This window comes from Corvus kubaryi, unplaced genomic scaffold (assembly GCF_017639235.1).
Source record: "Corvus kubaryi isolate FWS band 111438036 unplaced genomic scaffold, C.kubaryi_AGA036_p1.0 37354, whole genome shotgun sequence".
Taxonomy (NCBI): Eukaryota; Metazoa; Chordata; class Aves; order Passeriformes; family Corvidae; genus Corvus; species Corvus kubaryi.
The window spans coordinates 9,750,560-9,778,032 of NW_024581116.1; the positions used below are offsets into that span (position 1 = coordinate 9,750,560).

The 27,473-nt window shown below is 39.4% G+C and overlaps 1 long non-coding RNA gene across 2 annotated transcripts in view; it reads right to left on the reverse strand.

Annotated features, from left to right (window-relative positions):
• Positions 1 to 784: 784 nt before the first annotated feature.
• Positions 785 to 27,473, reverse strand: part of LOC121666913 — a 30,364-nt gene continuing 3,675 nt past the window's right edge. Inside the window, exons 2-5 of one of the 2 annotated variants that reach the window (XR_006016835.1) lie at positions 18,252 to 18,348; positions 7,607 to 7,691; positions 1,440 to 1,649; positions 785 to 1,253 (exon numbers count right to left, since the gene is read on the reverse strand). This is a non-coding gene — a long non-coding RNA (uncharacterized LOC121666913). The remainder of the gene's footprint in view (positions 1,254 to 1,439; positions 1,650 to 7,606; positions 7,692 to 18,251; positions 18,349 to 27,473) is intronic. The other variant, XR_006016836.1, reaches the window with a different exon arrangement.

Sequence of the window (27,473 nt, forward strand, 5' to 3'; positions counted from 1 at the left end):
TGGATCCAAATGACCAAGTGCATGAAATATAATTCAGTGTTGCACAATTTAAGTCATTGAAAACACCAAAGAATAGAGGACCCTGTACAGATGACTAGCACAACTGTGTTTCGGCCCTGATGAATAAAGGAGCTTTCCATATCTTCTAAATGCCAGTGGGGCTGTAGAATTGCTCTTAATGAACTCCTTGGCATTTCCTTTCAATATGCCTTTGTGTTTGTTGGATTTCTTGTCATGCCAGCCCACTGCCATCTCCTCTGCTCACTCAGGCAGCTTTACTCTTATCACTCATCACCTGAATTTTGTGCAGAATCATCAGTACTGGAGAGTTTCTGATACTGCTAGAGGCACAGCAAAGGAACTTTTTATTCTTGTGCACCTGCTGCACATTTATTTGCCTTTCTTTACAGAAGATTTATACTAACTCTGGAGAATACCAACACACTCCAATTAAACTGCATAGGGTCATAAAATATCCTGAGCTGGAAAGGACACAGAAGCATCATTGAAGTTTGACCCACTAGGATCATGAAGTTCAAACTATGGTCCTGCACAGGACACACCAAGAGTCACACCATGTGACTGAGAGCATTGTCCAAACACTTCTTGAGCTCTTTTGGCCTGGTGCTGTGACCACTTCCCTGAGGAGCCTGTTGCAGTGCCCAACCACCCTCTGGGTGAAGAACTTCTTCCTGACATCCAACCTAAACCTCTCCTGACTCAGCTTCATGCTGTTTCTTTTGGTCCTGTCCCTGGTCACCACAGAGCAGAGATCAGTCCCTGCCCCTCCTCTTCCCCTCACAAGGAAGTTGTAACTGCAGTGAGGTATCCCCTCAGTCTCCTCTTCTCCAGGCTGAACCGCCTCATATGGCTTCCTCTCCAGATGCTTCCCCACCCTCGTTGCCCTCCTTTGGATGCTCTCCTATAGTTTAATATTATTAATATTCAATAATATTGCTTTGACCACTTGCCTGGGGCTGATAAGGTTTGCCTCGTGCTTTACCTCACAGTCATTGGCACGTTTACATGCAACATCTTTGGGCATCCAGATGTTTAGGAAGTAGCTGGCTCACATACTTCTGGAAAAATGTGTCCTTTGCAATGATATGCCACCACACCCAGGCAGAAGAGCTGTACAAGTTTCTTTGCTGAATGGCCTTCAAAAGAAAGAATGAGCTATGTAGACAGGCTGAACAAAAGCAGCCTGCAAGGGCAATGACTGGGTGTATAAACTCATGTCTGGCAGCACTGACCTGTTAGAGAAGAACACATGGTAATTTTTCAGTTGGAGGTTCTTTTACTAGAATACCTCAATGTGAGGTATAATATATGTGTCTAGCTTGACAAAAAGTGACAAAAGCATAAATATTTATTTAACATTTTGCCTTTCACTTTTTTCTGGACTTTTGCTTCAAATTTAAATCAGTTTTTGCACTTACCTGGAAATATCTTGAAAAGCACTTATATTTAATATTTTAGATGTTCCAGTTTTTAAAGAGGGAACCAACCAACCAATCCTAAAACCCGTGTGGCAGGCTTTTACTGTTATCTTCAAACTTCAGCAGTCTCTGCTTGTGGAGTCTCAGCTGCAGACATCGCAGAAATGTGTGCAGTCCAGAGATTTCAAGAGAGTTACAGCACAGCTGGTTCTGGGAAAAGGAAAAAAAGACTTGTAATATCATGGTGGTACATCCAAGGAAAATTTGTAAAAACTATTTCTAGCACCATGGCCCTGTGTGGATGTCAGAGTGTGGTTGCTTTCATCTTGTCGGAGCAACACTCCTTTGTGCACTATAGACATATTTCATTCTAAAAGAGCAGTCTGACCATTTTTTACTTTAAATTAGAGGAAATTGCAATAATATAGAGAAAAAGTTGATATTATGCACTTTCACAGCCCTCCTAATATTTCCCCATTGCTGTCTAGCAGTTACAACCAGTCATTCCATGTATTTTCACACAAGGAAAACAGGTAAAAAATTAGTAACCTTTCCAGTAACAGAGATGGCACTCTGACACAGGTTCCTTTTGATAATGCCATAACCCTAACTGATTTGTCTCAGTTAGAGATAAATATAAAACCAAATAGAAGATAATTTAATGTCTGGAAAATGTATCAACTGCCCAGTGGATATTTATAAAATAGGCAGGCAATGAAAATTTTGGGTGTTTTTTTCTGACTTTCTGGGCTTTTAGCCATTTGCTTCTTTCTGCTTTCCTTGCATCTTGCTGTGAAGTTATGTGTGCCTCAAAGTCAGGAAGGAGTGCACTTAAAAGTGCAGTGGAAGATGCACTTAAAAGAGCTGTGTCTGCTGGTTTTGAACCTGAAGCTAAAATAACAAATTTTTTCTTCCTCAGCAAGTAAAAGGCTAGTAATGATACAGTTGTTTTCTCAAATCTAAAAGTAAGAAAGAAAAATGGCAAAGCCTACTGTTGTAAGTTTTGGTGACAATAAACCCCCATCCAGTTAAAGAGGAGCCCTCACTGCTGCAGGGGTCAGCATTTATAGATGTCAGGTAAATTCACATATGAAAGGAAACCATCAGGTCAGAGTTGGCCACAGTGTGGAGAACCACTAGACATGCTGACAATAGAACAGCAACAGTTCCTTTTTTTATCCTTAATTCAACCTGACGTACATCAATTGTACTGTTCAGTTGTACTGTAAAGACTTAGTGTCCCATTGCTTCAAAATGAAATAAATATTGTGCTTCATGAAAGATGTCTGTATAATATTATATTTAGAGATTTACTTTACTTTTTTCCTAGGCTCAGGAACCGACCCAGGACAGACATGCAAAATGGATTATATCTTCTGTATGTCAAGGGATCAGGAACAACAAAACCCAGTTTTGTCATTTATTTTTCTCTGAAACTGAGAGATATAAAACATACAAAATTTATAGACAAAACAAGTGAAAATACCCTCCATAAGAAAATATATATCATAATAAAATACACAAAGCAAGATGAGTTAAATACAGAGGTAGATGACTTGAATCCCTGATAATTGGAGAGTCACTCCATCCCCTGTTGGAAGTTGTTCCTGGTCTGACCCTTGCATCAGAATAAAGAATCAACAACTCCTTTAATTTTATCTAGACATTTTCCGATTTTAAATTAAACTGTTCTTCTGTCGTTAGTGGGTGATCTGCGCTGGTACCTTGGCAAGTAAAGTCTTGCTATTTTCCCACTTTTTATATTCTTTTATCATGAATCATTTATGATTTGTAAGATGTTTTTGAAAATACAATGTAATTGAGTAATCAAGGATTTTCAGCCTCTTCAAAAAAAAATAGTCAGCTTTTGCTGCACTGCATTTTCAAGTTCTATAGTTTGTAAACATGAAGGGGACCTTTATATAAGGGATTGAAAATTATTGCTATTGAGTGAACCAGGTGACATAGCATCTCAAGAAAGGGAGATTTATAATAATGGTTAATACTCCAACGGAAAAAGCTGTAATCAAGCCTAATGTTTGAAAAATGAAGCTGCAGGGATTCAGATTCATATTGAAACATAAAAGTTTAATCAAAGACAATTAATTGCACAAACTAGCCCTAAACCTTTTGTTGTAGTTTTAAATCAAAACTGAGCATCTTTCAAAAGTCTATGATGTAGATACAATATTGCAATTATGTGCTTGAGGCAGATATTCATCAGTTCTTCTGTCTTCAGAAATCTGAGAAACAACCACTAGTACTTACAGTTTTACGATTTATGTAATTAAAATTGTCATTGATATCGTGATTGATGAGGATTTAAAAATTCCATTAATGAAGTAGCACTGTTAAATGTTTGAGTGCTCAAAGTTGCAAAATGTCCAAACCCAGTTTGCCAATGTAGAGATTTATAAATTGGGCAAATCCAGCTATATTTTTGTGTCAGCAGTGAATGACATACCTAAGGCAAACCAACACAATGTAATATTATATAGCTTTTCCTAAAGAAGGCAATAGGGATTTATTAAATTCATCTTGACTGACATATATATATATATATATATATGAAGAATAGAATATAATTTTGTAAATTTAATTTTAAACATGTCAATTGCTTCTTGGTTGAAATTTCAAAAATATTCATGGGAATATAATCAGCTTACATCATTAAGGTGGACTAAGAAGAAAATCTTGATCAGTCTTATCTTTAGATAAACTCAGCTGCAAGGTTTTGCTAGCTGACATCTACAGAAGTTTCTTAATTCATACTGAAAAAGGCTATGTATTTTAGCCCTCCATATTTGCTTCTTAACAAGCCATTCATAAGGAATATTTGGCAGATCACAACCCAGTCCTCCAACATATGTTTATGTGAATACATTCTAATTCATCCAAATGCTGATGTACATGAGCATTTGCAATGGGGCTGTTCCTTCCATAGTGGAATGACAGTGGTGGGTGGCAGATCCAGGACTGTAGCACCAACCTGTCCTCACCTATCCTCTCAGACCCAACAGCAAGTCCTCTGACAGAGATCAGTGTCTTCTTATATAAAAACTTTAGATTTTATGTGCATACTTCTCTATGAACTAAAGTGGTGATACAGCACTGGGCCTACAGCAAATCCAACAAGAATGACCAGCATCAGTTTCACAGTGGACTGTTGGTTTGCTGGTAGCCTATTGAGCCAGATGCCCTTCTAAAGTCAAAGTAATTAATCTACAGTGTTTTCAATCGACCTATGTTTCTTATCCTGCAATTTTTCTGATAAAATAAATATTTGTGTTCCCTAATTAGATTGGAAAAATAATTAATGGAGTCCTTCATTATTGTATTGGCTGCTGCATATACAAATGTGCATTTGTGGAAGTTGTCCTCCAAACTTTTCATGGCCCTAATAGAAACTAATTGTCATCTAAATTCCCCATTGGCAGCCACTTTATAGTGCCAATTCACCTGTTAGTATTCTCAATTATGCATGAACAGAATAAGAGGTGGAACACTGCAAATGTTAATTTAGGAAATATCTAAAATGCTTTGTAAATGGAAAATACTTCTATGATTTAAGCCATTCACTGATTAGATTATGAAGGAGAGGCATGTTAACCTTGGTACCTCAAAAGTATTATTTCCCTTACTGAAGGTGAGTCCAAAATATCCATAAAATCCTATCCCCACTGAAAACAATGGTAAACATGTCATATTCTAAAGGGAAAAGGAATTCACTTTGTTTGTATCAAATATCTCTCAGTAAAAATTATAATTCAAATCAATCAGCAAAGTACAAAAAAATAAAGGAGTAAGGTGCAATTTTTGCAATAAGTTTCAATCAGGAATTACCACACTGAAATTTAACCAACTACAAATTTAAGATTTTAGTCATCTAGTATTTCTTTCTAATCAATGTATGGAAATACTCATTTACAAAGAACAAGTCACCTAACTTAATAGTAGGGAAGAGAAACTTGTCTCCCTGTGTTGACTTAGAAGAGTGTAACAAACTGAATACCTGACTTTGACATGGCTGCTTCATTTCCTCAGCACCAGGAGATATTTCTGCTGATGAGACAGGATCTTTCAACCATGTGTAATATACAGTCTGAACTTCTCATTACCCTCTTGTTTTTAGATCTTGCCATAACTACCTGTTGGGGTTTTAGGAGCTCTCCGGTTTTGGTTTTTTTTCTGTTAAAGGAATTTTCCCCATATGGGTTGCTAGGGGGACAAATTGCTGGATATTTAAGAAAAACAAAAGACCTACCCATTGAAGGTGGGGCGCATCTGGCTACCCTTTTGTTTCACCTGGGTGTGCAGACAGTTGGTCCCCGGCTGTTTGGGTGGAGAGGGAGGCTGCTTCCTTCGGCTGCTTTTCCTTCTGCCAGAGAAACCCCGGGATCCCAAGCCCGCCTTCCCTGCCCTGCTGGGAGCTGGGCCGTAGCTGCCCTGCCCCTGCCATTGATTCAAGCCTTCGCTACGTTGTAGCCATGTTTGCCCTGCCTGCCCAGACCTCCGGGGGGTTCCCACTGCATCTCTGTAGTTTGGATACATCTCATCTGCCACACAGGATTTGTGCTCATCCCTGCCGTTCCAGTCTGCCGTTCCAGCCTGCCGTTCCAGCCTGCTGTTCCCTCCTGCTGTTCCCGAGGGTCCGGCCGGACACTGGGATCAGCTGCCCAGGAGTTTGTGAAGCCTTTGTTCCATCCCTCCCGGGATCCCAGGGCACCGGTGCCGCGTGCTCCCCGAGCTCGCTCCGGAGCGCCCCCTGCAGCCGCGGGGGAACCATCGCACCTGCCCTGCTCACCGGGAGCCGCCAGCGCCCCTGCCGGCTGCGAGCGGAACTGCACCCGAGGGGAAAGGGCCCGACAGCCGAGAAGGCTGGGACTGGGTTTGTGCTTCTGTCTGCTGTTACTGCCATAGTTATTGCTGTTTGTTTGACTGGTTATACACATATAGATATATAATAGTAAAGAACTGTTATTCCTATTTCCCATATCTTTGCCTAAAAGCCCCTTAATTGCAAAATTATAATAACTCGGAGGGAAGGGAGGTCGCATCTGCCATTCCAAGGGAGGCTCCTGCCTTCCTTAGCAGACACCTGTCTTTCAAACCAAGACACTACCAGAGTTTTATGTGCCTTGAGGGATATGGCTAACTCCTGGTCAGGGTCACTGCTCTGCAGCTGCATTCAGTCCAGCCTGATGTGCAGAGAAGGTGTTTACCATGGGTCACCCACTGGAAATTTGGCAATGATAGGCAGTCTCAGGGCCTGCGACACCACAATAAACAACAGAGTAAGACAATTACATCTCCTTCCCTCCAAACTGTTTTTTCTCCATGTTAAATGTCAGATAAGCTTGAGATATCTCAGGAGGTAATGGGAATAACTGGGGAGGTGTTGCTTTGATTTCCTGGTCAGTATTCAATACAGTATCTACTGATATTCTTAGAAGCTCTGAAAATGAAGTATGACTACTTTTTCTCTCCTCTGCTAGCATATTTTTGGTAGCTACTAAATTAACCTTTCTTTTTTTTTTCTTAAATCTTTTCTTTAAAGTTTAATTTTACTCTATAACTGTATTTTTCTGTCATAAATCTCAAGTCTGAGAATCCACCCACCTCAGACAGATGCCCAGAAGGTGATAAAACCTCAAAGTATGTGATGTCCTACAACATCAGCTGAAAATAAAAACTATCATCCATGATCATTCCTGGCCCCTGGTCAAAAGTGACTGCTTCACTTTTTTGACATTCCCCCAGGGAACATCAAAGAATATGTTATTCTCTTTTCATTCATGTTAAGCTTAGCAAAAAGCATTTACACTTCAAATGCATCTGCAGTTCCTGTAGGTATATACAGTGTGCCTGTACCCAAACAGGTTTTTTTTCCTGAGGATAATTGTTGACATTTATTTTCTAAAAAAAATTATTTCCCCTGTATGACATGAGGAGAGATGATGCATGAGTGATCACACAGAGGGAGATACTGAGATGTGAAGTCGCAAGTATGTATTGGCAAAAAAATAATTCAGAATTAAAAAATATTTACTTTATCCTGTGTTGTTGTGAGTGAGGGACTTACAGAAACAGATTCAGGGATGGAAAAGTAAGGAAGTGAGTAATTTATATTTATTTAGTGGGGATGATAAAGGGATGATGTGTATTACCTTGATGAACTGGCAGTCGCCTTAGCAGATCTGTTGAGTCATCTGTGTGGTACCGTGTTGAGTCATAATGTATTGTTAGCTGCCACTGCAATCACAGAAAGACTTACTGAGTAGATCATGTAAGAAAAGTAACTAAATCCCCATTAGAATTCTGCCTGAGACAGAGTAAATTCAGCTTATGTGCTCATTGTTTGGAAGAGTCTTGAGTGACTGACAGCTTCAGTGGGTAATGCAATATTTGGGGTGCCTCAGGGCTCACCTGTTGGGGATAACACCATTGTAGGGAGCTCAGCTGCTCCGTGTCACACAGCCTGAAGTGTGAGTTGGCTGGAGCAGTGAAAGCTGCCCTCCTGGAAAACCCTCTGCTCCACACACGGCACAGCAGAGACACAAGCAGGAGCAATGTTCACTTGTGAGTGAACAAAATACAGCAACAGCACAATTTATGGTATGCGTTTTAATCCAGTTTAATGCACTACTTCTTTGTCTACTGGAGAAGAACAAGCACAGTTTTTCTTTTGTTTGTTATGAAATGTGGCTTATGGGTTAACTGAGATGGTGCCATGAAGGCCAGTGGCTGAATTTGGACTAATTTCTAGTGGGAACGGAAGCACAGAAGAAAACAAGCTATATGAAAACTAGGCATACCTGCAGCTTTTTACCCCAGGAAATCAATGATTCCTGTCGAATTCAAATGTTTTTATTATTCTCCTTCGAGCAAGGATTTTGTAGACATTTGAGTGTATATGTAGGCACTGCCTCAACTTCTTTGATGGTAAATTTGAATTCTGACACTACAGTTAATATAGTCAAGATAATTTATCTAGTCTAAGGACAAGACCCCCAGCCAATACTAAATACAAGGCCTTTTGTCTGGATAAAGTAATAAATTATTTCAGTGGAGGCAGCACCTGATTCTTTAACAAAACAGGCCAACAGTATCAGGCTATTCTGTTCTTTGGTTCCAAAATAACTTTGCACAGGGTCTCAGAATAAAGTCTTTAAAATCTTATCCTTGATTCAGTGAGATCAGAAATCAAAGAGTTTTGTCTGAATTAGATTTCAGGCTTTAGCATATATGTTTATTCCCTATACTATATTACTTTCATTCTTTTTTATGTTTGGATTCACTGTTACTTGACTGCTGAACAAAACTACCCTAAACATTTTGCACGTTGAGAAAAAAATAATTAGCTTTTTCTGGCTTCTTTACTCACTGAGCTCAGTTGCTATGACAACCAAAAATTTTACCACTTTCTTAACATCAGTCCTTTTGATTTCTGCAGTATAAAAAAACCCAAAAAACAAACAAAAACCCCCACATTTGAACTGTGTAAAAACTTCTATAATTTCAAATATTTAGAACAACATAATTCACCTTCATTAATAGTGGCCATGCTTAATAACTTTCTTAGTGTCTTCTAGGAGTCAAAGAGGTCTTCTAAATTTCAAAGAAGTCTTCCAAGGGCTGCTGATGGCTCAGTGAAACAAGTATTTGTAACTCACCACTGACCACTACAAGCTCTCTTATCAAGGGACAATACAGACATTACAGCTGAAATAAATAATTGATGGAGTTCTGATCTCAGAAGATGGCAGGCAGCACATCCCAGTTTGGCAAGCATGGAGCTTTTATTATTATTTTGATTGCACTTGGGAAATTCAGGTAATGAGGCATTTTTGTGATGGGGTGATGTGATGTTCATTTTTTTAGATATAGTTTTTCCTGGCTGGGAAACTTTCAATTTGCTTCCAGCTGTTCTTCACACTCTTGTAAAAACAAGTTTCGTTTCCTATTTGAAAAAAAAACTCCTTTTAGAAATAATATACCATACGATCTTTCATTGAAAGAGGATAAAACATTTATGTGTCAAAGGCTAGGAAACAGAGGACAATATTGCTAATCACTGGAGATTTGTGTAAGATCTTGTAGATCTGTGAGATAAAGAAAAAGAAAAAAATTTAGAATGGGCATCAATCTACTCCACTCTATTAGTCACATGGAGAGTAAACCAAAGGTTGATGACTCCACACCTGCATTCCCTGAACATGGTCCGGACAAAATTAGGTACTTCAAAGTACAGCTGCGTTGAAGGACATAGAATCATAAAATAATTTAAGTTGGAAAAGACGTTTAAGGTCATCAAGTCCAAGCGTTAACCCAGGAGGGCCAAGTCCTCCATTACACCATGTCACTAAGTGCCACATCTACCCATTTCCCTGGGCAGGCAGTTCCAGTGCTTGACAACATCTTCCATGAAGAATTTTTTTCCTAATATCCAGTCTAGCTCACCCTGGCACAACTGGCAGCCATCTGCTTTCATCCTGTCATCGGGCCAACCCCCACCTCACTACAGCCTCCTTTGAGGGAGTTGTAAAGAGTGGGGAGGTACCCCCTGGACTAAACACCCCCAGCTCCCACAGCTGTTCCTTTCATACGTGTGCTCCAGACGCTTCGCCAGCTCTGTTGCCCTTCTCTGGACGTGCTCCAGCCCCTCATTGTGTTTCTTGTCATGAGGGGCCCAAAATTGAACACAGGATTCAAGGTGCAGCCTCCCCAGTGCCGAGTACACGGGCACTGGCGATCACTGGTCAGCCCTGGTCCTGCTGACCACACTATTCCTGATGCATGGAACGAGATTATAAAAGTGATAAACAAAAAGGTAGTTCTGCAAATCAATTCCCTATGTACTTTTATACATAAAACGAATGGGAAACTAAGGAAGTTATCTGCCCACAGGGGTTGAAATCCCTCTGCTAGGTAAATATCCATGAGACATGTCTTTTAAAAAACAAATAAGTTTGATTCTTGTTTTGAAATGTGGTAACCCAAAAAGGTGGAGATTTGGCAGAACTGGAAATGTTGCTCCATCACTTACAGTTCTCTTTCCAGAGGAGATGGAACCATTTCAGAAGGCATTTCAGGCAAACCAGCTCTTTGTAACTTTTTAACTGTATTGCACTAAATTGGGTTCAAGTCTAGAGCTACACTACATGAAGCAGGGGCACACTCAAACACAAGCATGATTGTCAACATTGCTTAATTTGCACCCAGTTCCTGTCACAGTTTTGGCCTTTGAATGGTTTCCTCTATTGTGTTTTAATCACAGCAGTAATGGAGAACAGTTGCTTCTCTTCACTCATTCCTGTTATCTTCTTTCTGCCTCCTATACATGCTTTCTCAAGCTGAAGGCTATGATATTTGGAGTACAGACTCATTGCTTTGCTGACAGAGCGATCAGACTCACTGCAACCTTTCCAAATGCACTGCTTCTTCATTTGTATGCACCACAGCCACCTCTTTCCCTGCAGACTAGATCAATCTCAGTATTAAGGAGATTATACTGCTGTCAGTAAGCCCTCAGCTTTTGCCTCACATTGCTCTAGCATGAGGTTACACATTGAAGCTAGATGGGCTTGTCATTTCATTTCACCCCTTCAATATACCAAAAAGGAATTTTGCTTGAGGAAAAAGTGATTCCGATAGAACATTATGTGGTTTGTAGGAAACAGTTCCTCTTTGTGATCTAGTTAAAGACAAAGGTCCTCCTTAAGTACAGGTGACCAAGAACTCATTTAATGTTTAGCCAAAAGCAACCTGGAAATGTTATAAAGTCCTGTAGGCAACATTTGGTAGAGCAATGGAAAAAATGGGGAAATACAGTCAAGATTTCCGAGTTCTGATCCTATCTCTGACTCAGTCTATGATGTGGTTTAACCTGTCACAAAATAATTCTTTCTCTTTCCTTCTAAAACTTTTGAGAAACTTGAGAGACTTTTATTGACTTTTGGAGAAAACTTGCCAAATATTTTGGTATCAATGATGTTTTAAAAAATAGAAAACTTCATAAACTTGCCAAATTTTTCTCCCCAGCAAAACTGCATTAACGCTTCCAGCTTTGACATTTCTGGTGCCTATGGTTTAGAATGGATGATACAAACAACAAATTTCAAAAGAATCTTCAGATTTGAAAAAGTACTTTTTTTCAGAATAAATCACACATTTATTCAAGAACTGCATACTAGATAGTACTATAGCTCTGTTTTAATAATGGCTTCATGGTTGCTGGATTTTTTTTTTTTTTTTTTTTTTTTTTTTTTTTTTTTTTTCTTTTCTAATGTAAATCTTTCACTCCTGAGGGAAAAAAAAATTGTAAACGTTAATAATCTCAGCTATGTATTCAGGGGGAAAAAAAAAGTAAAAAAATAGAGCAATGAGAAGATTTGCCCAAGGTAATAAATGGACTGGATCATTTCCAATGTGATTAAAAGAGAATTTAGGATGTAATTAGAAGGGAAAACAACACTTAATTTAGAGATATTTATTCTGTAAGGCAAGATTCTTCTATCTTTCACTGTCTCACAGCATTCCTAATGCCTTAATTTTCACACTTGGCTTTATCGTGTTGTTTTTGTTTGAAAAGTAGACATTAGAAAGAAAAAGTGACATGCCTGCAGCTTCTCAGAGGATTTTTTGGCTGCATCTCCTGAAATCATGTGTTGATGCCATGATGATTTTTTGCCTTTTCTTTTATATACCTTTTATATATACCTTTTATATAGCTTTTATGTATCCTCAGTGCTCTTAGCATGCATACTTGTAATTCCTTAAGTCTGATAACTCAGCATAGCCCTAGCATTCTGTTAATCCAGGAGACCAAACATCCTGGAGGCCTTGCAGTTGGAGGCCGGAAAGCCCCACGCTATCCTGAGAAACCAAGGTCCTCTCTAGAACACATCCTGTAAACTCAGATAAGGCCCATCCAGGGGGGAATTCCTCAGGATGGGGGAGATATCATGCTATCCATTCAAGCCTCTCATTGGGGAATCTTTGTAGATATGCTAATTTGCAAGGTCTATAAATTGTGTACACTGTTGCAGTGGGGATCCTGCAACACGCATATATCAAACCAGGAGTCCCGTGGAAAGGAAATATATATGGACGGATTCTTGCTAGATGTTTCAGAGATGTTTATTTCTCCAGCCGCATGGCTGGGGCTCTGCCGAGGAACTGTTCCAGTCACGGGACCAAGGGTCCTTCTGCCCGCGCAGGGGAACACAAACCAACCAATGGGAACGAGGCTGAGCAGGGGCAGGGAAACCCCGTGTCTGTGCCCTCAGGGCCCCTCTCCCAGGGCTCCACGGCAGGGGAGGGACCCCAACAGTACATGGTCTATCGTGTGTGTGCATTTCAGCGCATTCCACCTTGGTGAAGCGGTGCACCATAAGGATCCTTATTAAATACCAAGGTAAAAAACCCTTTTTCCCTTAACTTTGTCTGGCTCTTAATTTTTAAGACCAGGAAAAGGCATCAGTGTAATCTTTGTTTATATGAGTGGCTCAATTGCTGCTTTTAATGTGTCCATTTGGATGTGTAAGAATTGCAAAAGGGGATTGCAGTTACCAGACCTGGCAGTAAATTTTGCATTCTTGGTTATTTTGGGTGACTGCATGGATGTGAAATAAACCCAGAAATCTGGGGCAAGTCAGGGTGGCCTATGGACTGGGGAACAAAAATGTACAGTTAAAATTGTCCTAGAGTCAGAGGAAGACAGCAGGATGTTCATGAAAGGTTGTGATGGGCAGAGTCCCTGCCTTATGTAACTGATGGTGCTGTTAGATGAGTTGTTTTGTTATAATGAGATTAATATTATTAAATGTCTTTACATTTATTACCAGAAGGGTTGCTAGAAAGAGGGAGCATATATTAAAGTGGGGATACTGCAACACACGTATCAATCAACAAGGCCCGTGGAAAGAATATATAAGGACCGATTCTTGACAGATGTTTCAGAGAGATGTTTATTTCTCCAGCCGCATGGCCGGGGCTCTGCCCAGGAACTGTTACAGTCACGGGACCCGAGGGTCCTTGCCCGCGCAGGGGAACACAAACCAACCAATGGGAACGAGGCTGAGCAGGGGCAGGGAAACCCCGTGCCTCCCCCCCAGGGCCCCTCTCCCAGGACCACATGGCAGGGGGAAGGGACCCCGACAAGCATATATCTACAGTCAGATTTATGGTGAGGAGTACTGTCTTTTGTTTATTGTCTTTTGTGGTGTGAGATGGTTTTTTCCCCCTTCTTCCTTTTATGTTTTCTGTTTCACAGCTTCTGTTACTCCTGTCTCACCCCAGCACTTCCTTCTCTAGAATAATTCTTCATTGTTTTAGATGCTCCTCCTGCATCTTCTGGTTTGTGTAAGGGCAGCATTTTAGTAATGGTTGCTAATGAAATTCATTGCTAAAGACTAAATGAGGCCAGAGAAATATGTTGGCCAGATGTCTGACCTCCTCCAGAGCACCTATCATGTGAAGGGGTTTGGGATTTATTTCTTTGTTTTGCTGCATTAGAAAGGTTTTCATTTGTGAGGAAAGTGCTGAAAGAAATTGGAAAATTTAATCTTATCTTCTCCAGCGTTATTTCTGGCAAATATGAATTGGAGCAGGGCCCTGTGATAACAAGGATATTACCATTTCTGTCACTTTGTCCAGATCTGAGCATGAAATAAGCAATGGAGCAGAGCAGCAAGACCACAGAGGTTCAGACACTACCCTGGAAGGCTGGTTTAGCACAGGAAGACAAAATGTGGGCTGTTCTTTTGTCACAGGCCAAAGTGGGCACAGCAGCAAACCCCGAGCCCCGTGTACAAGCACAAAGCAAGAAGCATGTTTAGGTGGAGACTGGGTTGAGTTGCCAGAGGGGTGAACTCCCTTCCCATGCACTTGGTCTTACCTGAAAGGCACATCACTTCTTTGTCCTCGCCTTTCCATTGACTGCATGTGATGAGTTTATTTTTAGTTTTATTTAGAAATATCTGCAGAATTATGTGATTTTCAATTATTGAAAGCTGCACATGTGTTATCATTTATGAAATTACATGGAAATAACTGTTCATTTCTCCACAATTTTTTCCTAAGTTTTTTATGAAATACAAATAGATTAAATACTCCTGTGAGCTAATGAAAGAGAAAAAAAGTGGAAAACTGAAACTTTAGACATTAGGAAACACAGTTTGTCAGGAAATTTTGGAATGGTTTGGTTTCTGTGCCAGCCTGTGCTTTTATCCTGCTTTTATAGATTAGAATTTCATCTAAGAACAGCTGACTGGGCACTGGATATTTATTTTTTCATTGTACACACCTATTGCCTTGAAAATAGAGCTGTTCATTGAACAGCTTACACTTGCCTTTTCTCCTTTCTACCTGCAAGATATTCACAAAAGCATTTAATGCCATTATATTTCTTCCAAATCTGCAGCACTTTGCAGGAGCCTGGCTTCACCATCAGGAATTTCAGAGGAATTCACAATTCACATCCCTGAACTGGAATGTCAGAAGTTCTAAACTAGGATTTTTTCTTTAGATTGATTACATGAGGCAGGAGGCAGCTGGGGAAATCTGACCAGTCATTGTCTGAATTGAATTACTTCCATGTGGACTGAACTCTGTCAGTTAAGAGATGTTTTTTATTGCAGATTTTTTTATATTGACATTATGACCCATGATAATAAGGTTACTGATAACAGATAGAAAAAGATGACAGAACGAAAGCAAAAAAAAAAATTTAAAGAAATAATATCAAGTCAAGAAGACCTCTGAGTTAAATGTGTTGCATAGGTTTGACTTTCAGAAAAATGGGGGAGCACTGGTTGTTTTCCACAGTGCACAGCTGCAACAGTGATGTGAAATTGAGAACAGTCAGTCTGTTGAACTCTTACTCACGTTGGTGACTTCTTATTTTTATGAGAGTTCTCATCCAAATGAACAGAACACACCTGAAGTTACCTGTTACCAGTATTTAATAATAGTACTTGATATTTGACCTGAGCTTTGGTTTTCCTTCTTTCTACAAGCGTTCAGCTCTTAACCCAGATTTCGTGCAGTGCATGATCCTTTGAAAGCAGTGATGCCAAACGCCTTCTCCTGTCCCCCTTTTAAACCATGGCTACTGAGTATGTGAGCATTTGCAAAAGCTATTACACAAATACAACTAGGACATTTTCAATTTAAGTGTACATAATACATTTGGCTTATATGAGCCATTTCAATAAACCAGAAGAATTGATGGAGTTGCAGCTGTCAATAAAGCCATTAGCTTCAGGGAAATTACTCATTGAAGCAGGATGTGTTTTGGATTCCACAGAGGAAGGGAAGATATGAGCAGCTTCTTTTTCACTGAAACAGCCCTCCTGATACTCACTACTCCCTGAGCTGCTCATATTAAGCTTGTGTTTTGAAGCACGTCAAAGCTGCGTGGCTACTTTGAGAAAAGCACATGCTGGGGATCAATAAGTTTTACTACAGTTAATAATGTGGTTTAAGTTTTGAAATATATACCAGAGATATGAAATCATACAAAGTCTTTTTTTTTTTCTAATGACAGACTGTGCTCCCACAACTATGCGGTAACGCTCTTGCCTTTAGTCTAAACATATTTTTTTGCCTGATTTCTTTAGCATAATTAAGTGCTAGTCAGTTTAAGAAAAATTCATAGATTTGAGTCTGCTAGTTTTGGAGAGGAGCACAAAATTGCTTGTTTTACTTGAAAATGAAAGAATATTTATATCCAGAGGCCCATGCTATTCTCTTCTCAGCTTTGATTAACTTATTTACATATTAACTTACAGGTTATCCCTGAGTGGGTCGCTAACATCACTAGCTGTTGCCAATACTGATCCTCTATTGCACTCTACCCTGTGCAATATGGATGGCTCTGACTGCCACACACGACATTGTGACCTGAATTCTTTTCCATAAAAGTCTGGGCATAGGATGTGGCTCATCTCAGACCTCCATGTGGAACAGGATTGATGCTGAGCAGCCCTAGTTATGCTGTGCAGGAGCCAGACTGAGGGCACTGCTGTCACAGTTTGAGTTTTATCAGGTAGCATTTTGGAGATAGCTGTAAAGCTGCACAGTCTCATTAAACTTCTTCCTGTGATACAACATGGGACAACAATGCTCCTTCCTTACCAGAGGGGGAAAAGGAAACTGGAACATTAATTAATGCCTGGGAGTATGTTTGCATTGTGGGAGATTCATAAGCAGCGAACTTTACCATGTCACCACATAAGATCATTGCAATATAGTGACAAACTCTCTATATGTATGAATATTAAAACAATATTTGTTGTAACACAGCTCCTCCTAGGCAGAAGTAGAGCAATTGTATGTTTGGAGATAGATACATTACTATTTCCAGAAACTCCCAGTATTGTGAAGGGAATAAGGAGTTTTGTAAAGATGAAATAAAAAATTAATAAAACCACCCCAACTTATTACTGTTGTTGCTATGGAAACTGAACAAAGAACAATAACTACTTGCCAATTTCTTCTGGCTCCTACAGTGAATAAGCCTAAAATACTGAGATTTCAAGGACAAGGCTTGCTGTCAATAACTAAATATCTTGCTATTCTGGGATTTACCAGCACATTGTCTTGGATGTGTTTAGTTTCTAAACCTTTGTGAAATTCTTTCTGAAGTACAAGACATTATAAATACATGAAGCATGTTGTTATGGAAAGACAAATACATTTTACATGGAGAAGTCAATCCGGTCCTGAAATTAGGAATGTATTCACTGCCTTTTATTTACATTTATAAAGGACAATGCTTTTATAAAAAGAAGAAACATTAAATTTATGGGTGTACCTAGCTCTGCACAGCACCTGGGAGCTTATAAGGAATGAAACATCCTTGTTTATATGTTTATTGCCACTCAATTATAGTATGCTCAGTGCAGCTGTATCTGTATAAGAAGCTACTGCTGAGACTCCCTTCTTCTGACTCACAGGTGGGTTTTTTCTATTCAGAAGAAGCAGCCAAAGCATTTCTGCCCAGTAATAACTTAAGGTTTACAATATATTTCTAATAGCTTGTACTTTGGACTTCATCTGGAAATGAAGGTGTAGTTATTTTAGGGCACAGAATAAGACTTTCAGTATGCTTTCATCATGTTTTCCCACTTTCAAAACAATAACTGAATCCTAAATTACGGGAATGAAATGGCAGAATTCATAGCTTGCCTTGGCAAAAATTTTTACTTGTTAAAATTTAGAATAGCATAGGCAAAATTAACCATGGGAAAGTTTGTATCTGTGGGGGGAAATGTATCTAGACTCTTCTGGCAAGTAAAAGGTGAGAGAACTTCTGTTCTCCTTTGCCTAGATTTACAGTGGGTGTTTTTGCTGAAAAATGTCTCTTCAGTAAGAGATGGACATTCTCTTATTCAAGTTTCCCAAAATATTCTCCATCTTCATCTTTCTCAGCCTGTGTTTAAGGCATAAGGTATTTTTCCAAGTAATTCTCTCTGCCAGAGAATAATTTGAGTACCCTCCTATGTGCAACAAAAAGATATAATTGAAATATGTCTCAACTATAATTTATTCTACAACATCTCAGTGACATGAATATTCTTGATGTGGGTTGGAGAGGAAAAGTGATGGGACATAATGGGTCCTGAAAGTCTTTCAAATCTGAAGGACCCCTTAATTAAGAACTCTAAGAAATATTAAACAATTGTCCAGTAACATATTTTAAGGATCTTTACAAGCAGAATATATTAAAAAAAAAAAAAAGTCTGAATCCTGAACAAATTAAATAAAAAGTAGTCATGGAAATCGCAGCTGATAAAGAAGGCCACTTACCATCAGCAACATTCTCTAGAAAGAGTCGGTGATTCTCCTATAGTATAATTTCTAAATGGTTTTGCAAGTGCACTTCAGCCATAATGGGTGTGATAATCTGGAGGAGGAGATGCTATCTTTCAGAATACTAGCAGCTATAAATACCAAAACCCTCAAAGTTAACACCTAAATTCCCAAGCATTTCCAATTCAATTAGGCTCTTTCCTACAGCAGAGTTTCATAAATTCATTTCAGCCATTTACAGGAGCATCTGGAATTTCTAATATGTCTTTTAATGCAAAACTTTCCTGAATATAATATAAGCACAATACAGCATTGCCAGTTGTTACTTTGTGCTTTTATTACATACTTCATTCTAAGATAGACAACTTTAAACCATTTTCCTGTCAAGAGTGCATAATTCTGGAAATCCCTTGCTGTTACAGCACATAGCGTCTGAAGATTCTGCCTTGAATTAGAAGGAGTTTCCAGTTGTATTTTTCTTCATCATTTTCCCAGTATAGCAGTGAATGCAAATGACATTTCTGCCTGGGGCTTTTCAGCATGCAATCCACTTATGACACAAACCTGCCTCTCGTTTGTCACTCTGTGTCCATAGACAGCAGTCAGCCCACCAAATGTGGAAATTTAAATTATCTATAAAATCTTAGAATTATAGTATTGCAGAACCACTACAGTAGGTGGGAAAAACAATGAACTTAAAATTAAACTACAGAATAATTTTCTTATTGTTTTAATATAACTGCAAAGTATCTATCATACATAAAGTTATATTTTAAACAAATTTGCTTGTATAGCTTGTCTTTGTCTTGTATTTATTAGTAATTTTAATTCAATCATTTCAACAGGATGCAAGTAATAGTGGATATAGTACACTAAATAAAGATTCTTTCTTGGCTCGGCTCCAATAAATAGGGCTACTTTTAAAATTCCTGATAATTTATTTAGAAGTTAAATAGAGGGAGAGCGAAAAGATATTTGCAACCTAAATCACCTGAGTTTTGCCATACCATGAGTGGAAGGGAACACGTAAACTCTGCAATCCTAAATATAGGTCCATTAAATTTGTCTACTATTATATCGAGACTAATCAGGATTTTGCCTACTACAAAACTTGTTCATCGCATGGTAGCAGCTCACTCCAACACTCACAAAGTGGACTTTTGGCTGTATGAAGCTGAAGGGTAAAATGCTTGTTATTTATAGAGAAGCCAAGATTACACACTGCATTTTTAGATGTTTGCAGAATAAAGACATCAGGAATGTTAATCTGCGGGAAGTGATTTTCCTTAGACCAGATTTCCTTTAAAAACATGTCATAGCTTGAAGTGAAGTCACAGCTTACACTGGTAAAGTCATGTTACTGAAGGAATCATTAGTACCAGACTTCCTGGTCTGTAAAATGGGTTCAAGACTATGTCAATATATTTCACAAGTTGGTGTCAACAATTTTGAATGCATTTGAAATTTGATGCATATCCTACATACACACACCAGAAAAAGGATTCCTACACTATAATATCCTAGAATGGTCATTCCTTGCCCCCAGACAAGAAGTAATATGAAATGAAGCTGTAATGACACTTTCAGTTAGAAATGTTCAATAGTTTAAATGTCACTCCCATTTGCTGGATGACCCCTCCTTCCCTCTGGAGCAGATATCGTGGAACCATGGAAGAAACACTGAAATAGAGGTCTTAAAAGGGTTAATAAAAACTTATCAAATAACTTTACAGTTAAAAACTGGGATCTTCTGCATAAATGTTTCTATTTATTCATACAGAGAATGGGCAATACAGATAATTCTAGGATTTTTTCTGACAAAAAATATAGTTGATCTCGTTGCTTCTGCACTCGTAAACTGAGCAGAGAATGGACCTGAGCTCTGTGACTCTGTCATGTGACCATTCCAGCTCTTAAATTAGTAGGATGCGTGGCAAGGGTCTGGCTCCAGCTCACTAATGCTCCCTCAGACAATGCCTGGATGCACTGCAAGGTCAGCACCTGCCAGGACCATGAGCAACAGAAAGTTTGGGTTTGAATCCTCTGTTTTGTGGGAATGAGGAAGATCAGCTGTAAGGACACAGACTGCATCATGATCATGAATGTGCCTGATCTATTTTATTTGCACAGATATAGCAAATGAGAAGAGACAGAAAACCTACTCCTGGAAATGTTTTTGTAGACGAATAATATTCACTAGGTGAAAATTATACTTCTGCAAGAAGACTTGCAAATATTTCACTAACAGCAATCAGGTTTTGTATAAGATTAAACTGAATATCACTAGAGCAGCTTCTGCTTTCATGCCACATTCCCTCGCTGGGGCCTGAAAGAAATGAGGAATATTTGAGCTACTTACTAGTGGGATCAGAAAAAGGCACTTGGTCTTCTTTTTGTATGTGAAGCCATAAAAGCAGAAAGGTAGTATGGGTATGTGCGCTACTCGAGGATTGATTTGTCACATCAAATAAGTAAGAAAAAAAGGGGGCTCAAATACAAAAGCACATTGTTGTGTTTTAAGTAATTATCTATTTATGTCTTGTGTTTAGTTTTGCTTGCTTCCTTGGTTTTTTATTAGTTCTTCCTATGTACTAATCTTTCAGCTCTACTTATTTTTATCTTTTTTTTTTCCTCCAACCTGTTGATTTTGCCTTTATCTTTTGGAGCTATGAAATTGTTCATTTCTTATTGGCAAGCATGAAACCTTGGTATTTTATCATCAGTCTTCACTGCACTATTCAGATAAGAATTCACTCTTAATATAACCCTGTGTGAGGAGATTTACTGCAAATTACTGCTCTCTGTCCAAGGTTACAAATGCCAATAAGATACTGGTGGCTCAGAGATAACGCTCAGCCAACATGTAAGGGTCAGCTAGATAAGTAAAAGGCAGATTGCTTTCCATCACACTGATAATTTCTATTTCATTTGGCATTTTGTCCCTGCTTAATTATATACTTTATCTAAATCAAGTAGAATCCAAGCAACGTTTTCATTAAGATTTTTGCATCTAAATAAAAAATAATTAAAATCATTTCTATGCAAAAGAGTGGAAAATTTTGAGTTTGTATTGAACAGATCATGCTAATGCAAGCAGCCACATGAAAAGATCTCTCTAAATTGTCTTTTCTTTCTCTCAAAGTGCAAGAAGTCACAGTGTCAGCACATTTCACTTGCAGATTCCTCACTTGGATCTTAGTGTTTTTCATCTCCAAAAAGGATCAAAGTGGGGCATAACCATCCATTTCCTTTCTCGAAGCTCCTAAATATTGCTGTTGTATTAGATCTGCTTCCAGCAACTCCCCTTTTCCCAAGTATATCAAATCCTGCATATGTCAAACATCAACACAAATAACAGAGAGTAAATATATTTGGATACTACAGCACTTAAATCACAGATATTTGCAATTTTCTTACTGACATGCCTTCACTGGGCTATGGTGGAGATGGCGCAGTGGGGAAGAGAAGCCAATTGAGTTAACATAAGTACACAACCTCTTTGTTCCATGCGAGAGATGTGGTCCTGCTGGGAGGCTTGGTAATGAGCACACGTTCCTGCTGGGAGGCTTTTATGGGCTCTCCCCTGCTCCATGAGTCCCCCAGATGGAGAGGTGATCCCCAGTCCTGGAGCACAGTTGGGGGACTTTCCTCCCTAGATCTGGTTTTCAGCCACTTTTGGTTATCGCAATACTCCAGACACTTGAGAGACCTTATCTTTAGTACTGGCTAAAGAACACCTTGCTGATGATCAAATAGTTTCAGTTTTGATTTGCTTTTGGTTTCTGATTTGCTTCACTATTGCTGGTGCTCATGATCTGCTTGTTCTGGGCACTATGAGTGGGACTTCTTGAAGATCTACAAGTTGTTTTGCCAATTTGGCTACTTCTTTGGTCACAGCAAAACTATCCTGCTGCCTGAGACAGGGGGATGATCATGTTTTCATCAGGGTTCTATGACCATAGAATCATAGAATGCTTTGTGTTGGAAGGGACATTAAAAACCATCCAGTTCCAGCCCCCCCCTGCCATGGAAAGGGACACTTTCCCCTAAATCACATTGCTTGGACCCCCATCAAACCTGATCTTGAATGCTTCCAGGGATGAGGCATCCACAACGCCTCTGGTCAACCTCACAGTAAAGAATTTCTCCCTAATATCTAATCTAAATCCACCTTCCTTCTGCTTAAAGCCATTATGTTTTCAGCTACTTCTGCTACCAAAAAACTTGATTAAAGTGCACATTGGAACAGCTGTATTAGAAGTGGGACCCATTGGAAACAGTGGTGAATCCTAGAGCTCAAGGAGCAAACGTCTGAAAAACAGACAAATAATCGAGAGGCAGAAAGCCTTGGCAGCTTCATTTCTATATTCTTGACCCTAATCTCAAGTATTAGACCCCCAATTTGTGAGAAATCTGACTGGGATTCAGCACATAAATATATTTTATCCTGTTCTAGAAGGAGATCCAGAAATTCAGTCTGGACTGTTTTAATCTGTAGTCTTTTACTCTGCACTTGACCTTCAAATTCTAATGCCTTAAGTAGAGAAATTTGTAACCAAGGAAACATGAGCTATTTCCCTTATTATTCAGTAAATTTGACACAAGCTACAGAAAGCATCCATCCATTAGCAATCTAAAGCTAGAATGTTGTCCTACATCTTTTCCTATAATTTCTTTCTGTCTTTGATGAATGACTTATAGCTTCAATGTCAGATATCATGGATATACAGACCATGGCAGAAGAAATAAAAAGAAAAAAAGCAATTATTCTCCTTGACATATATGAAGAAAGATTTATTTCTCTTTCCTCTGTAGATGAAATGTTTCTTGCAGAGCTATAGTACATTACCCAGCAGTTCCCTCTGAAAAGGGTTGTAATGGGAGGAGGGGCAGTTGTGTCAAAGATTCCAGATTGTTATGATTATCTCTGGTTTTAATTAACAGTTTTGACACCTTTCAGGCAGAGCTAATTCTGAGAAAGTGCTGATAAGAATAGTGATAATGTTATGATTAATGCACATAATCAGGACTAAAAAGACCAAAGTTAATCCTGTAGGTTGGCTACACAATTCTCTGCTCTCTTTAAAAAAATGTTCAATATTTCCTAAGCTTAGTTAGACCTCAGCCAGGCTGAGTATTGGAGAAAATATGAATGTAGCTTTTTAGTGAAAGAGAGAAGGTGATTAGAAATAACAAATTAATGCCAAATGAACTCTTTGGCTTGCACTGCAGAAGTAAAAATAACATCCTGCATGACTTTTAAAAATAATACTGAATTTTCTATTCTTTGGGGTTATATCTTCTTGTGTTTCTTCTTTCTCTGTCTTCAGCCATCTGAAGTGTAAACAAATATGTGCACAAGCCAGAAGAGTTTCCCATGTTGCTGTGTATGAAGATCTGTTATAGGCAGGAGTCATTCAACTGAAAACTTGCAAGGGAACCTTTCTGTGAAATTTCTTACCAATTTGAGTTGAAAATCAAGGTGTCAGATTGTGAAGGTGCAAACAGCAATCAAATTGTTCAGAGCCTTTTACTATAAGTACACGATTTATTATTACCTGTCATAGTACCAAAACAATTGGTGATCGGGGGAAGAGAAAGACTTGGTGTGCATAGAAATTGAGATTAGTTCAAAGCCTTCCAGTGTAACTATATCAGATTGTCAAAATGATATGATTTATGGACTGTTAATTAAATTTCCCTTCTCTGTGTCATTATAAACATCTTTATCCAGAGAACCAACCCATAACTTATCTGAAGACTGTACATGGCATGCTGATGAAAAACTAGATTCAAACAACTCCAAACTTGGCAAATATGACAATAAAAGACAACAACAAGCAGAATACTTTCCAACTATCCACAAATAAAATTGGGCATACAATCAATAAATAGTCTTTGCATTTTCTGTAATCATGTAATGAAAATACTTTTATAAATATATTGAGGGCAAGTTTGCTGATGACACCAGGCTGTGTGGTGTGCTCGACACACTGGAGGGAAGGGATGCCATCCAGAGGGGCCCTGACAGGTTTGAGAGCTAGGCCTGTGCAGACCTCATGAAGCTGAATCAACAAGGCCAAGTGAAAGGTCTTGCACTTTGTTTGGAGCAATCCCAAGCACAAATACAGCCTGGGTGGAGAATGGATTTAGAGCAGGCTTGGGGAAAAGGACTCGGGAGTGTTTGCGGATGAAAACATGGACATGTACGCCTGCATCCTAGAAAGCCAACCATTTCCTGGGCTGTATCAACAGATTATGTGGTTCAGATTAGACCAGGGAAAAAAAATCACTACGAGAGGGATTAGACACTGGAATCAATTGCCCAGGGAGATAGATGGTGGAGTCACCATCTCTGGAAGTGTTCAAGAGGTGTCTGGATGTGACATTTGGGGATATGGTTTAAGGGTGATTATGGTGGTACTGGGTTGACAGTGGGACTAGATTACCTTGAATATCTCTTCCAGCCTTGATGAGTCTGTCATGGGCAGTGTGACCAGTGGGCCAAGGTTCTCATGAGACCTCACCTGGAGTACTGTATCCTACTCAGGAGTCCTCAGCATAACAAGAACATGGATCTGTTGCAGCAAGTCCAGAGGATGTCACAAACATGCTCAGAAGCCTGGAGCACATGTCCTATGAAGGCAGGCTCAGAGAGTTCAGGTTTTTCAGACTGGAGAAGAGAAGGCTTCTGAAAGATCTTTTGTGGCCTATTAGTACTTAAAGAGGCTTGTAAAGAGCTGGAGAGGGACTTATTAAGAGGATGTGGAGTGATAGAAAGAGGACAGGTTTATATCAGATATAAGGAAGAAATTCTTCATTATGGGGTTGATCAGACACTGGAACTGATTGCCCAGAGAAGGTGTGAATTCGCCATCCCTGGTAGTGTTCAAGGCCAGGTTGGATGGGGCTTTGAGCGACCTGGTCTGGTGAAAGGTGTCCCTGGCCATGGCGGGGGATGGAACTAGATGGTCTTTACTGTCCCTTTCAAGCAAATCTATTCTACCGTTTTATGATTCTACATTCAAAGCACTTTATTAAGGTAGAACCACCTATGGTAGTTGCTATAATAATATGAATTCCTTGATTCTATCTGCCTGAGAGAGTTACCAAAGGTAGGGTTTTTAATTTGAGAACAACTTTAAAACTAAAAAATAGCTAATTATTGTTACTGTATTATGATCGATCTAATGACAATTACATGGGAATGAATTACTTTTGCCCAGCAAATAAAAGCTATATCTGTGGCATTCAATTCTATATATTACAATGTAAGCAATCTCTTTCATAAAATGAGTTGTGCTGGGATGCATCTCTCATCACTTGATTCATAAAATAAAATAAAAATACTTTCATTAAATATCTTTGAGCTCTAGCAGCTCCAGATAAGAATTCAGTACTTTTACAACAAAGTTGGGGTTTTTTCTATCTGGTCTTATCATCAGGTCCACAACTTCTAGTATACATAACACTATGGGACTCATTACAAGAAGCATTAAAATGGAGCAATAGAATATTTTAACAGTTAACATGTAGAAGAATATTATAAAAAGTTAGATTTTCGTGCCTCTTTAAATGTTCACTAAATCTTGATTTTCTTATTTGCTTGAATAATTAAATTTTAATTGTTACGAGAGTTCAGACATCTTTGTGCTGTAGTATTCCATATTTGCATGGCACCTCTCCTCTAAAAGGGTGACTACATGTGACAGGTAAGTATTGTTTATATTTCTGTCCTTCCTTTATGCTTCAGCCACACCATCTTGGCCTCTATTTCTTGTTGTCTATTTACATTACACCCTATTCAGCATCATGGAAGGCCTAATGTTGATGGCATTGCAATTGTACTATTTGTCAACAGAGGGTAATACTGAAATGGGAAAGGATAATCTCTGAATGTCAGAAAAGGGGACAGGTGAAAGCATTCTATAGTTCTGATATTACTGACTTTACATTTCTGTGAAAAAAATGAAGAAAACTCAAATTATTATTCTTCACAATATTTGCTGGTTCCAGTGCTATCACAATTTCTTCTGTAATAAAAGACAAGTAATCACTTTAAAGTAATCAGATAATTAATTCTGGAAAAATTATATGGGATAGAAGGGAGAGTTTTTGCCTATGGTACAAAACTTTTATCACATCTGCACAACACTGCCATCCATCACACCAATTTCACTTGATTCTGTGTGCGTTTAATTGGATTTATTTTTCCTGATTAGTATCTTTTGCTGTGGCAGTTTGGATGCCCACCAAAGACACTCTGTCACTGCCCTCCACAGCTGGGGAGGGGAGAGAAAAGATAACAAAAGGCTCATAGTTGAGATAAGGGCAGGGAGAAATCACTCCCCAGTGACTGTCATGGGCAAAACAGACAGCTTGGGGAAATTAGTTTAACTTATTAACAATCAGAAGTAGAGCAGGATAATAGGAAGTAAAACAAATCTTAGAAACACCTTCCCCTTACCCCTCTCTCCTTCCCTCGCTTAACTTTATTCACAGTTCTTTACCTCCTCCCCTCCCAGTGGCTCAGGGAAATGTGGAATGGGGTTTATGGTCAGTTCATCACATGTTGTTTCTCCTGTTGCTTCCTCCTCAGGGAGAGGAGTCCTTCTGCTGCTCCAGCATGGGGTCCACCCCACAGGAGACAGTCTTTCAAGAACTTCTCCAGTATGAATCCTTCCCATGGGCTGCAGCTCCTCATGTGTGGATGTCTAGAGTGGGTCCCTCTCATGGGGTGCAGTCCTTCAGGAACTGCCCGCTCCAGTGTGCGTCCCCCACAGGGTCACAGGGGCTGCCAGCAAAACTGCTCCAGTGTAGGCTCCTCTCTCCACAGGGCTACAGGTCCTGCCAGGAGCCTGCTCCAGCAGGGGCTTCCCACAGGGTCACAGCCTCCTTCAGGCACCAACCTGCTCTGGGTGGGTGTCCACCATGGGCTGCATGACGCTCCCCTGTGTACCTCCCTGGGCTGCAGGGGCACAGCTGCCTCACTGTGGGCTGCACCAGGGGCTGCAGGAGAATCTCTGCCTGGAGCATCTCCTGCCCCTCCTTCTCCACTGACCTTGGGATCTGTAGGATTGTTGCTCTCACACATTCTCACCCCACTCTTCTCTGTCCACAATTACTTCTGCCCAATAACTTTATTTTTCCTTCTTAAATTTGTTATCACAGAGCTGTTACCACCATTGCTTATTGGCTTGGCCTTGGCCAGCAGTGAGT